The sequence below is a fragment of the Theropithecus gelada genome, chromosome 15 (assembly GCF_003255815.1).
Source record: "Theropithecus gelada isolate Dixy chromosome 15, Tgel_1.0, whole genome shotgun sequence".
NCBI lineage: Eukaryota > Metazoa > Chordata > Mammalia > Primates > Cercopithecidae > Theropithecus > Theropithecus gelada.
In genome coordinates this window covers 4,082,897-4,095,078 of record NC_037683.1, presented here as the reverse complement: position 1 = coordinate 4,095,078, position 12,182 = coordinate 4,082,897, and the positions used below count along the sequence as shown (strand labels likewise).

General features: G+C 58.5%; 1 non-coding gene across 1 annotated transcript; it reads right to left on the bottom strand.

Annotated features, from left to right (window-relative positions):
* LOC112608799 lies at nt 1–126 on the bottom strand. Its single transcript, XR_003116083.1, has one exon. It is a non-coding gene; the product is annotated as a U6atac minor spliceosomal RNA (small nuclear RNA).
* Nucleotides 127–12,182: the final 12,056 nt, after the last annotated feature.

Below are 12,182 nucleotides of genomic sequence, written 5' to 3'. Positions count from 1 at the left end.
AAAAAACGATGGTTAGATGCCACGAAGTAGGTGGCAATGCCTTAACCGTATGCGTGTTGTCAGGCCCGAGGGCCTCTTCCATCCTTGTCAAGGGGAGTGCTAACCTTCTCTCCTTTCATACAACACGCCCAACCTCGCGTGAGGCTCCGTATTTAAGGACCAAAACTCCATCCACCTTTCGGTGAGGGCGACTTGTTATTCGCTATCTCTGGAGGCACATTTACAGAAATGCCAGGGTCCAGTGTGAAACCACAACTGTTCGCATTCAATCGTCTTTATTAGTTTGAACGTGTAAGAAATAAATCTACCATTTTTCGTGCCTTAATATATTCATAAAAGCAGCCAATTAGAAGCTGAGGGGAACAAACGGAAGTCCCGAGCGTCCTTCAGAGAAGTAGATTCCCCCGGAAACAAAACAGGGCGGGCGCGCACCTCCTGCGGTGACACGCCCAGCAGACGGCGGAAGGCGGGAAGGAACAGTCTACGGAAGTGGAAGGTTGGTAACGAATCAGAGAACAAGGATCGGAAGATCCGCTCCACGGACTTCCGGACGCGGCCCTGCCAGGGGAACAGCGGGTGCTCTGGACGCTATGGGGCGCTTGACGCCGCTGCGCATGCGCCGCGCGTGCTCTGCCGCGTTCTCGCAAGCTCTGCGCGGTCTTGGGTGGAGAGTTCGAGCCTTAGCATGGCCGAGTGCCCTGGAGCCGGTTTCGGTTCTGGCGTTCGCACATGCCCTCGGGCTCCAGGTTACAACGTCAGTATTGGCGCCTCGGCGCGGTCCCCTCCTGTTCTCGTCCTCCGTTCCGTGGCCTCCCGGGCGGTTCTGGCGCCCCGCAGACCGGGCCCCTCCCATCGCCTCAATGGGCAGGGCCCTGCGAGGTTCGGGGACCGGGAACACGCGGCTTTCCTGACAAGGAGCCCGAGTTTCTGCACAGCCTGGGGCACCGCCCGGCCTGGCGAGGATCATCGCTGTGCGCGCGATGCACATGCGTCCTCAACACCTCTGCACATTCATGCACGTGTCCATACATGGTGCACACACGTCCTTACACGTATGTACATATGCATGTCTACACGCGCACGTCTACACGTGCACATGTCTGCACACGTGCACATGTCTGCACACGCACCACACTTGCAAGTGCACGCATGCATTGTGGACACACGTTTACACACGTGAATATGTGTATACACATGCAGACATATGTGCCTGCCCACATGGATGTGTGCACAAACAAGCACAGAGGTCCTCAGTGGCCCACTCCTGGTGGCCGTGTGCTGTGGGCTGTCAATGGCCATACTGATTTCTCAGAGCTTTTGGGATGTGTGTCTTTCCAGTTGTGCATATTAATTAGAAAAACCAAAGCTGAATTTGTAGGTTAAGGCAGGTTCTTAAGTTTCCTTAACTTCCTCTCCCTGGAGACCTGGTGGGCTGGGCTGGGAACTGCTGCAGGAGGCCAGCCCTGAGTCAGGTCTTCTCTAGAAGGTTCAGGGCAAGCCCTGGATAACAAATAGGAAACCAAGTGCATGAGGAAGGCACTGCTCACCCTGCAAAGACGGTCAAGGTGTGGGGCGGGGAGCAGCAGCCTGGAGGTCAGAGCCAGGACCTTGGGGGCTGAGAGTGGTGTGCCTGGCTGGTGATCTTTGGCAGTGGGAGGCCTGGTGTCACCCTGGGGCCCAGACTGTGAAGGACGGGTGGCTTTGGGGCTCTGTGAGTTCCAGGGGGTCCAAGCATCTGCCCAGCCGGCGTTCTGTGCACTGCCCACCTGCCTGTGTTATCACGAGGATGGGGTTTGCTAAGATGCAGATTCTTATCTCTTCCCTAGTCTGAGTCCAGTGTCTGTGGTCAGTCCCGGGAATCTGTATTCACTGAAGCCCTTTGGGTTCTGCCTGATATCATAGCAGCCTGTCTTTACTTTGGGTGGAGGTTGGAGGTCTGCACATCATCCAGGAGACTTACCAGTGGTAACCCAAGAAGAGGGAAGATGGCAAGAGGGTCTTTTGCAGGGTTGGGAGGACCAGGCTGGAAGGACCTGGGAGGCCACAGCACCGACTTGGACTCGGTGCAGAACCCGCGGAAGCAGCCTGCACTGCACGGATGGAGGCTGCTTGGCCCCACGTCTGCTGGTGTCTCTGAACTCCGGCTCTGACAGACGCTGCCTCTCCTGCTGACCGCTGCATCCCAAGATGTGTGCACTGCTTGCACACAGTGTGTCCCAAAGTGTTTGTTGAACAAAGGCATGATCAGTATTGGTATTGCCCCGAGTCTCATGCCCTCAGCCCTGATTCGGGCACATGCTCATGTCAACCGCTGGAAGTCCCTCTGGGGCCCACAAATGTGTCTGGACTAGAGGAAGAGTCAGCCCAGCTCCAAGTGCCTGGCGTCTGGGGCGGAAAGGTGGACGGGGCAATCAGAGTGATCACCCTCGGGGAGTCCACTTTGCACTCCACTCGAGTCACCAGGAATATAACTCATTGTATCCTAAGTCTTACTTTCCAAGGGCCGTTCTTAGAGTCCCCTGTATGAAATCAGGCTACATCCAGAGAAAGTTCCAGAAATAAGAAAAGGTGAGATCGCCTACTGACCCTCCCATTTTGAGCACATGAAGACTGAGGGAGGGGAGGAACTTGCTCAAGCGCACTACACAATTTTTTTTTGAGACGGAGTCTCAGAGCTGGAGAATTCCTCTAACCACGAGGAATTTGAACGCTTATCCTGAATAGTGGAAAATGAACGTCTCATGGAGCTAGGGTCTACCACCACCTGGGGATCCACAGTCAGACGTGGCATAGGGGATGCCCTCCCAGATCCTGCTCTGTCTCCCAGACTGGAGTGCACTGGTGCCACCTCGGCTCACTGCAACCTCCGTCTCCCGGATTCAAGCGATTCTCTGGCCTTAGCCTCCTGAGTAGCTGGGATTACAGGTGCACGCCTCCACACCCAGCTAATTTTGTATTTTTAGTAGAGATGGGGCTTCACCATGTTGGCCAGGTTGGTCTCAAACTCCTGACTTCAGGTGATTCACCTGCCTCAGTCTCCCAAAGTGCTGGGATCACAGGCATGAGCCAATGTGCCCAGCCCACCCCAGACGTTATTGCTAGAGTGGTGGGGTAGGGACCCGTCCCCCAGCTCCCAGTGCTGGACATGGGCAGGGCAGGCGTGGGTTCCCTTCCAGCCCTGGCAAAGCCCTGGGCCATGCGTGCTTTTCCCCTCAAGTGTCGAGGCAGGCAGGGCTACTGCATAGTATACAAGATGCCCCACTGAGATGGAATCTCAGACAAATGAGTCATGTTTTACTGTAAGCACATCGCAAATATTTCATGGGACACACTTATACTAAAACTTACTCATTGTTTATCTGAGCTTCAAAGGTAATGGCGTGCCCTGTATCTTTATTTGCTAAATTTGGCAGCCCTAGTAACGGGAGCTGGAGGGCTTTTGTTATTTGCCCTCAAGCAGCATTTCCTGGCATTGGCTTCAGTGACCAGTTGTCTCTTGAAATGTCCCATGGACAAAAGGGAAGAAAACTGGGAAATACTGTGTTAAACTTGCACAATTCCTTTTTTTTTTTCTTTAAAGAAAAGCCTAGCCGGGTGTGGTGGCTCACACCTGTAATCCCAGCACTTTGGGAGGCCAAGCAGGGCGGATCACAAGGTCAGGAGTTCGAGACTAGCCTGGCCAATGTGGTAAAACCCCATTTCTACTAAAATTAGCCGGGTGTGGTGGTGGGCACCTGTAATCCCAGCTACTCGGGAGGCTGAGGCAGGATAATTGCTTGAACCCAGGAGGGAGGTTGCAGTGAGCTGAGATCATGCCGCTGCACTCCAGCCTGGGCAACAGAGTAAGACTCTGTCTCAAAAAAAATAAATAAATAAATAAATAAAAATAAAAGAGAAAAAAGCCTATTAGCGAACACTAGGGCTTATGAAAATGAGGCCTGGGGATGTGTCACTTACTCAATGGTCTTGGCAAATGGGATCTCTAGGCTGGTGAGGTTGCGTTCTTTTTTTTTTTTTTTTTTTTTTTGGAGATGGAGTCTCACTCTGTTGCCGAGGGTGGAGTGCAGTGGTGCGATCTTGGCTTGCTGCAACCTCTGCCTCCCAGGTTCAAGCAATTCTCGTGCCTCAGCCTCCAGAGTAGCTGGGATTACAGGCATGTGCCACCATGCCCAGCTAATTGTTTGGGTTTTTTTTTGTAGAGACGGGATTTCACCATGTTGGCCAGGTTGGTCTCGAACTCCTGACCTCGATTGATCTGCCCGCCTCGGCCTCCCAGAGTGCTGGAATTACAGGCGTGAGCCACTGCGCTTGGCCCTGTACTCTTATTTCCAGGCTCACATGGCTTTGGGGAGCCTGCGTTTTCCAGAATGCTGATGACATTTCTGCTCCAGATCTGGGGAAGTGTTGGTGAGTCAGCAGGAGAGAAGGCTGGGGACAGTTTGGGCCCCCACAGGTGGCCGTTCTCCCTGCACAGAAACCCGGCCATGTGGTTGGCCGAGGCTGCCTGCTCTTTCTCCAGCACCCACAAAGAAGGAAGGACGAAGCAAGGGTGGAGTGAGTGCAGGCAGAAACGCTCCTCTCGGCCGCCGGCAGCATCCTGCAGAGTTAGCGATGTGGTGGCGGGATCACAGCTGTCTTTACAGGGAATGTCCCCTGGAGACACATGTTACTGACAGCATCTGTGGGCTGCCTGGGGTGGGGTGAGGCAGGAATGGGGTCGCCTGGCCCCTGCCCTGCCCACCTCTCACTCACCTCCACCCACCTGCTGGCTGGTCCCAGAGGCCTTCCTAGGTTCCTGGGAGGCTCTCCGCTGGGAGCCGGGGAAGTATCAGAGCCAAGGCGACATTCCCAGGAATAGCCAGAGGCCCCAAGGACCCATTGCCTCTCGGAACGGAAGGCCTCGGTGACCCAGGACCCTCCTGGGGCCGCCACAAGTCTTTGAGTAACCACTGGGGCCCATAGGGTCAGCTTCAAGGCCACTCCTAATGGCCACCATGCTGACCAGCAGCCTTTCGAATGGGCTGGTCCTTTGGAACTGCCCCTGGCTGGTGGGTGTCCCTACCTGCCAGCCCCTGTCCTGCTGGTCTTGGCCTGGGTGGTGGGCTGGCCCCAGGGTGGGGTGTTCCTCCTGCCCTTGCCTCTGCTTCGATCACCCTTTTTTTTTTTTTTTTTTTGAGACAGAGTCTCTGTCGCTCAGGCTGGAGTGCAGTGGCACCATCTTGACCCACTGCGACCTCCTGAGTTCAAACAATTCTCCTGCCTCAGCCTCCGAGAGTAGCTGGGATGACAGGTGCCCACCACCACTCCTGGCTAATTTTTGTGTTTTAGTAGAGACGGAGTTTCACCATGTTGCCCAGGGTGGTCTTGAACTCTAGAGCTTAGGCAATCCGCCTGCCTCAGCCTCCCAAAGTGCTGGGATGACAGGCGTGAGCCAGAGTGCCTGGCTGCTTTGATCAGTTTGGGAGCAGTATTCCAGTGTCAGGCTGGTGTGCTCGGGGGTTTGGGTGTCTGCCCAAGTGTCTGCCCCAGCCAGTCGCCCCTCTTAGGGTGGGACACCCTTTTAGGGCGCAGGGCTGGGCAGTTACAGCAGCGTCCACCAGGGGGCGGGGCCGCACCGCACCAACCTGTGTCCTGGCCAGGGCTCCCTGCTCTCACCACAGCCCTCTCCGCCCAGCTTCTCTGGGCTTAGGCAAGGCCCCTAACTGTTCTGTGCCTCAGTGTCTTCCCCTTGAAGGGACTGATGTGCAGAGTGCCTGCTCTGGGGTTGGGCTCATGGTGAGGGCTCGGTGGCAGTCAGCCCTGACTGTCCTGTTTACCCCATGGAGAAACTGAGGCTGGAGTGTCCACAGGACATGGAAGGTGACACCCTCAGGTGCAGCTGGCAGCAGGGCCCCAGGAGATGCTGGGAGGTGCCTAGATTTGTGGGGTTCTTGGTGTGCGCCCAGCACGCAGCAGTTCCAGTTGCAGTCCGCACTCTCTCTGGCATTGTTTTTTTCAGGTCATGTTTTCTGTGTGATACACGGAATACCTGCTCACTATAGCGGCATTTAAAGCCACAGAGCCGGGCGTGGTGGCTCATGCCTGTAGTTTCAACTACTCAGGAGGCTGAGACTGGAAGATCACTTGACTCCAGGAGTTCAAGACCAGCCAGGGCAACACAGCAAGACCCCATCTGTACAAAAAATTTAAGAATTACCCAGGCGTGGTGACACGCACCTGTGGCCCCAGCTACTCAGGAGGCTGAGGTGGGAGGACTGCTTGAACTTGGGAGGTCGAAGCTGCAGTGAGCTGTGATTATGCCACTGCACTCCAGCCTGGGCGACAGAGTGAGACCCCATCTCTAAAAACAAACAACAAACTACACGACATGGAGAAACAGTACAATAGAAACTACAAGGACCCCTAACCTCACCAGTCAGCACGTGACGGGCACCACTGGCGTTTCTATGGAGGAGAGTCATTGGCATTCCTATGGGTTTGTTTCCCATTGGGTCCAGACTGTGGAGCAGCTCAGGGAGGCCCTGGAGGGCAAGGGAAGGACGCAGCATGCGTTTTTGTGTGTTTGAAGGTTTTCTGGGAGTGGAAGACTCTTGTCAGTGATGTGCAGGGGGAGCGGGAGGGTCCAGATAAGGCTCTTCCGGTGCTGTGTATCGATGGCCCAGAGGGTTTAAAATGGGATGTTTCCCCGGGGGCAGATGCCTTCCCCGTCACGTCCTGGGTTCCTGAGGACGAGGCGCTTTGCCCGAAGTACACAGTTACCGTGGTTTCTTTTTGCCGCCCCACCCCCTGCCCCCAGCACTATGAAGAAATGGATGATGGCCTTGAAGTAGATGGTGTCTTAGGAAGGAGAAAATGCATTTCCCTTCCCAGTGCCTGTGGTGACCTCTGGGCAGAGTGGTAACCGCCCTGCCTGGCAGGCCCAGGACTCCCTGGGTCTCTCCGACTCTGCAGGGATGCCCCACCGTGGCCTCCCGGTCAAGCCTGCTCAAGGGGCTGCCGTCCCCTGCTTCTGCAGAGAGGGTGATGACCGTCTAGGGGGAGAAGGCCTCTTCTCAGGGCTCAAGGGCCTCTATTAATAAAGTGACTGCTGACCCCGGACGTACGGGAGGGAGGAGGGGACGGAACGTTCCCAGGGTTGGCGTTTGGCCGGAGACCTTTCTTGCCTGACCCAGCTGGCCTCCTGAGCACTCCAGTTCTGCCCTGGCCCCCGAGGCTCCGATGGGCCGGAAGCTCTGCATGGACCAAGCTCTGGGGCTCCCCTTCCTCAGGGATGTAAATATCCCTGGACTGGCTCCCTGTGAGCATCCCGAGGGCCTGAAAGAAGAAGGGACGGAGCCTCGGGCCTACAGGACCAGGCGGCATTCAGACACAGGCCGTCCACCCTCCAGGAACTGGCTCACAGCCGTTCTGGAAACTTCTCAGGCTGCCCACGGTCCGGCTCTGCCTCTAGATCCCAGAGGCAGCCTGCAAGAGGGCTCTTGCTGTAATTCTCTCTCGTTCAGTTGTTCCCACGGGTGTTTGTGGATATGGGCTGGGGACAGGCGAGAGGACAAGTCCTCTCCACCGTCAGAAGCCCAGCCTGTGCCGCAGAGACAGGAGGATGTGGTGCAGGCCAGTGAGCCCAGCTTGTGTGTCTTGGTTTAGCCACTCACAGACCCCCAGTTCTCTGGGGCTGAGGTCCTCGGTACCCCAGGAGGGGAGGCAGGCCATTTTAACAAGTCATTCTAAGGACGGCAAGGCTGGCGAGAGGTGGCCATTGCTGTTGCCTGGACGGACAGGTGAGAAACCTAGGGCACAGAGAGGCCACCTGCCGGCCCCAGGCCACACAGGAGTGCGGAATGACTTTGGGATAACTCCACACACACCAGGGCAGCACCTACTTACGAGAACTTTGCAGCAACCCTGAGGGCGGGTTTTAGGAAGAAATGGAGGCCAGGCTTTGGGGATGGGTGGCGCCAACAGGAAGGGGCTTTTCTGGTCTGAGAGGCCGAGTGGGGCCGGGGTCTTCGGGAGGGAGGCCAGGGCCTGCACGGTCATCGCTGTGCCAAGGAAGAAGGCACTCCAGGCGGGGACCTGGTCTAGGCAGAGGCCCCGGGAGGGCTGCTGGTGAGGCTGGGGGTTGGGGCTGGAGTAGGAGGTTGAACCTTCTTGGGATTGGCCCAAAAGATGTCACAGCACCAAAGTGTGGGCCAGCCTCAGGGTTCCCTCCAGGTGACATTTTAGTGCCCCAGCAGATGCCACCTGGGAGACTTGGTGGCCCCGCGAGGCCCTCGCGCACACTGGCTGGGAGAGACTGTCTGTTCTTCCCACAGTAAGGCCGACAGGCTGGGCGAGTCCCGTGGGCCTGGGGTCGCTTTGGCGGGTGCCTTCCCCTGCCTGGGTATTTGGGCCGTCCCAGAGGCTGCAGGGATTTAACTCAGGGGTGGGTGCTGGTCCCCGTGGTTGGAGCCCTGAGACCCTCTGGCCAGAGGAAGAGCCCAGCATTCCCGGCACCCACGAGAGGACCGGAATAGCCCGTCTTGAATCGTACCCACAGCCTTCAAGCCCCTTGCCTGCCTCCCATGCCCCACGCCCCGCACCTGCCTCCTGTGCCCCTCGCCTGCCTCCCACGCCCCTCGCCTGCTTTCACGCCCTGCACCTGCCTCCCATGCTCTGTACCTGCCTCCCACGCCCCTCGCCTGCCTCCCGCACCCCTTGCCTGCCTCCCACGCCCCACGCCCCGCGCCCGGCGCCTGCCTGTCACGCCCCTTGCCTGCCTCCCACGCACTGCACCTGCCTCCCATGCCCTGTACCTGCCTCTCACGCCCCTCGCCTGCCTCCCACACACTGCACCTGTGCACCACGCCGTGAGCTGTGGGGCTGGGGAGCCCTGGGTAGGCTGAAGCACTTACAGAAGCTTCCCTGGGGCACCAGAGCTCAGTGAGGCTGAAGATAAGTTAGTTTAAAAAATACCGCCAGACAGAGCACACAGAGGCACGGGTGGTGCCAGCTTTGTCCTCTCTCGGGCCTGCCAGTCAAGACCCCTGCCTTCTGAGTGCCCGCTGCGCATGGGCTGGAACCAGGTGTCCACGTACATGATGTCTGGCCCCTGGGGGCTGCGCCTTGCTTTCTCTTTGGGACTGAAGAGAAAGCCGAAGTTCAGAGAGGACCCCCAGCTAGTAGGGGAGAGAGAAGGAATTTGAAGGCAGCTCTGTGTAACTGCAGAGCTCAGGCTAGCCCCTGCTGTCTGTCAGAGAAGTGGGGTGCTGACTGATGTCTGCGGGGAGCCACAGCCCCCTCATCCCCATGGCTGAAGATGTTTGGGAAATTCTGTTCGCATCTCTCCCGGGAAACTCTGAGAAGTCCTGCATGCAATAAATCTGCAGCCCCTTTTGCCCAGCCAGTGCTCCCCAAACTTCTGCCACCACGGAGCAGCACCCATAACCCCTGACCCCTGGTCTAGGGCTCTGCAGACACAAGCTTTGGAAAAACGCTGCCCTTTAGAGAGCTGGGGGCAGGACATGAGCTTGTGGGAGTGGGAGGCAGACTCATAGCTCTCCTCTGCCCGCGGGGTCCATCCCAGACAGGGAGTGGATGGTCCCTGGGGGTCTGGTATGGAACTGGGCTGCTGTGAGTGGTTGCAGTCAGGCTGTCTAGACGCCCTGGTACCCCAGGGCCACCCATTCCCTTCTCTGCTCCTGTTTTCTCCACTGTAAATGACCAGAGAAGCCGTGGCTGCTTGATAGGGCTGTTGGGGGATGCCAGCGCCTGGTGCAGGGAGGCCCTTGACCATTGGCAGCTGTCGGGGGCTCAGGCTTGCTGGTCTGAGAGGTCTGAGTAGGGCGGGATCCTTAGGGAAGGGAGGCCTCCTTGCTGGAGAGGGGGTGTCCTGCCCTGCACTAGGCCCTGGTGAGAAGGCCGTTCCCAACAGGCACGTGGCCCGGCCCTGTTGGAGCTTCGGGCTGGCGGGGTGGAAGACCAGCTCTAAGCAGATGATTTCGGGATTTGAGCCATGCGGTTCTGGGAGCTGGGGAAACTCATTTAGGGGTGGTCAGAGCTCATTCCTGAGGAAACAGCATGGAGGATGAGTTGGAGTTTGCCAGGGAAGACGGGAAAGAGAGGGCTCTGGTAAGAAGAGACAGCCCTGCAAAGGCCCTGGGGCCGGGAAGAGCAACCCCTCCCCAAGGACGGCAAGGAGGGGGTGGAGCCCAGGAGGGGGCGGGGCCAGGGAGGAGGAAGGTGATGGGGTCAAATTTCACAGGACCCAGCTTCCTCCCTGCCCTGAGAGGTAGTTTGGGCAGAGGTGGGCAGCATGGAGGAGGTGGCCCAGGGAGTCCCTGTGGTTGTCCAGGTGGAGTGTGGGACTGGCCTGCCCCGGTGGGGACATACTTGCTCCAGGCACCCAGCAGCCCTTACCCAGCCCATCCGTCTGGCCCTGGGCCCCTGGGTGTTGCTTTCTGGAGGGTGCTGTATCTGGGCCTTGCCCTGGGGAGGTGGCCAGCCCAGATCCTCTGCAAACAGTTCGTCCCTCCCAGCTGCCCCCATCCCCTGATGGTCCCCACTGTAGGAGATGCTGCCTTGGAGAGGGGCAGGAAGTGCCACTGTGTTGGAAATATGGGGGTGCTGGTCTGGAGGTGCACGCTGGATGGCCCTGCCCACGCAGGGTCTGTCACAGTGCCGGGTTCTGAGAGGCTGGGGGGGCCCAGGGTGGGCTTAAGGACCCTGCGTGGTGGGTGACAGAGCAGGAGGCGCTCTAAGAGCTGTCCTTGGTGAGGGAGGCATGGAGGTCACTGGAGGGGGCTCCTGTTAGCCCTTCCTGCTGTGAGGGGCGTGGAGTGCACTTCGGGGCAGCTCTGTCCCGGCTCCCACCTGGAGGCAGGGCAGGCACTTTGCCCAAGATCATAGGAGGGTCAGCGTGGGTGTCATCTTTCAGGCCACAGGCCTGGGCCCCAACAGTGAGGACACTACCCAGAGCACCTTGACTCTGACCCAGGATCCTGGCCTTGCCCCGTGGCCCCGGCAGCCTCTGCTATTTCTGGTCCTGCTGAGCTGGAGTGGCTCATGGCCACCTCTCCCTGCAGGTGCCACACGCAGTTGCTGGCTGCAGAGGGGACCCCTGCATATGCTCCAACAGTGCAAGGCACCCGAGCACCTCCTGTCAGCTGGCCTCGGGCTAAATGCTGGGGGTGCAGTGTGAACCCTAAATAAAGGCAGGAAGAGCCCTGGCGCTGCCCCACGGAGCTCTGAATCCAGTGTGGTCGGCTCACAGCGGTGTCAGGGACACAGACACGGGGGTCCCGATAACTAAGGCTGGGTCCCGCTTAGTCCCTGGGAAGCAAGGAAAGCTCTCTCTGTGGGTGTCCAGTGGCTGCTGTGACAAATGGGCACATGCTGGGAGGTGTGAGACGACAGAGGAGGATTCTCTCCTAGTGCTGGGGGCCGAAGAATTGGGGTGTCTCAGGGCCCGGCTCCCCCAGAGGCTCCAGGGGAGGGTCCTGCCTGCTGCTTCTGGCTTCTAGAGGCTCCAGGCATTCCCTGGCTTGTGGCCACATCGTTCCCATCTCTACCTGTGTCTTCACACAAGCCTCCTCTTTCCCCATGTCACTCCACTACTGCCTATGTCTCTCCTCTGCCTGGTGTCTCTCCTCTCTCTCCCGTGTCTCTCCTCCTCCCCTGTGTCTCTCCTCCTCCCCCCGTGTCTCTCCCCCCATGTCTCTCCTCCTCCCCTGTGTCTCTCCTCCCCCCCCATGTCTCTCCTCCTCCCCTGTGTCTCTCCTTTCCCCCGTGTCTCTCCTCCTCCCCGTGTCTCTCCTCCTCCCCATGTCTCTCCTCCTCCCCCAATGTCTCTCCTCTCCCCCCATGTCCCTCCTCTCCCCCCGTGTCTCTCCTCTTCCCCCGTGTCTCTCCTCCTCCCCGTGTCTCTCCTCCTCCCCCGTGTCTCTCTTCTTCCCCCGTGTCTCTCCTCCTCCCCCCTTGTCTCTCCTCCTCCCCGTGTCTCTCCTCTCCCCCCCATGTCCCTCCTCTCCCCCCGTGTCTCTCATCTCCCCCCTTGTCTCTCCTCCTCCCCCGTGTCTCTCCTCTCCCCCCATGTCTCTCCTCTCCCCCCTTGTCTCTCCTCCTCCCCGTGTCTCTCCTCTCCCCCCATGTCTCTCCTCTCCCCCCTCCCCCCTCCCCCCCCCCCCCGCCCCCCCCCTCCCCCCCCC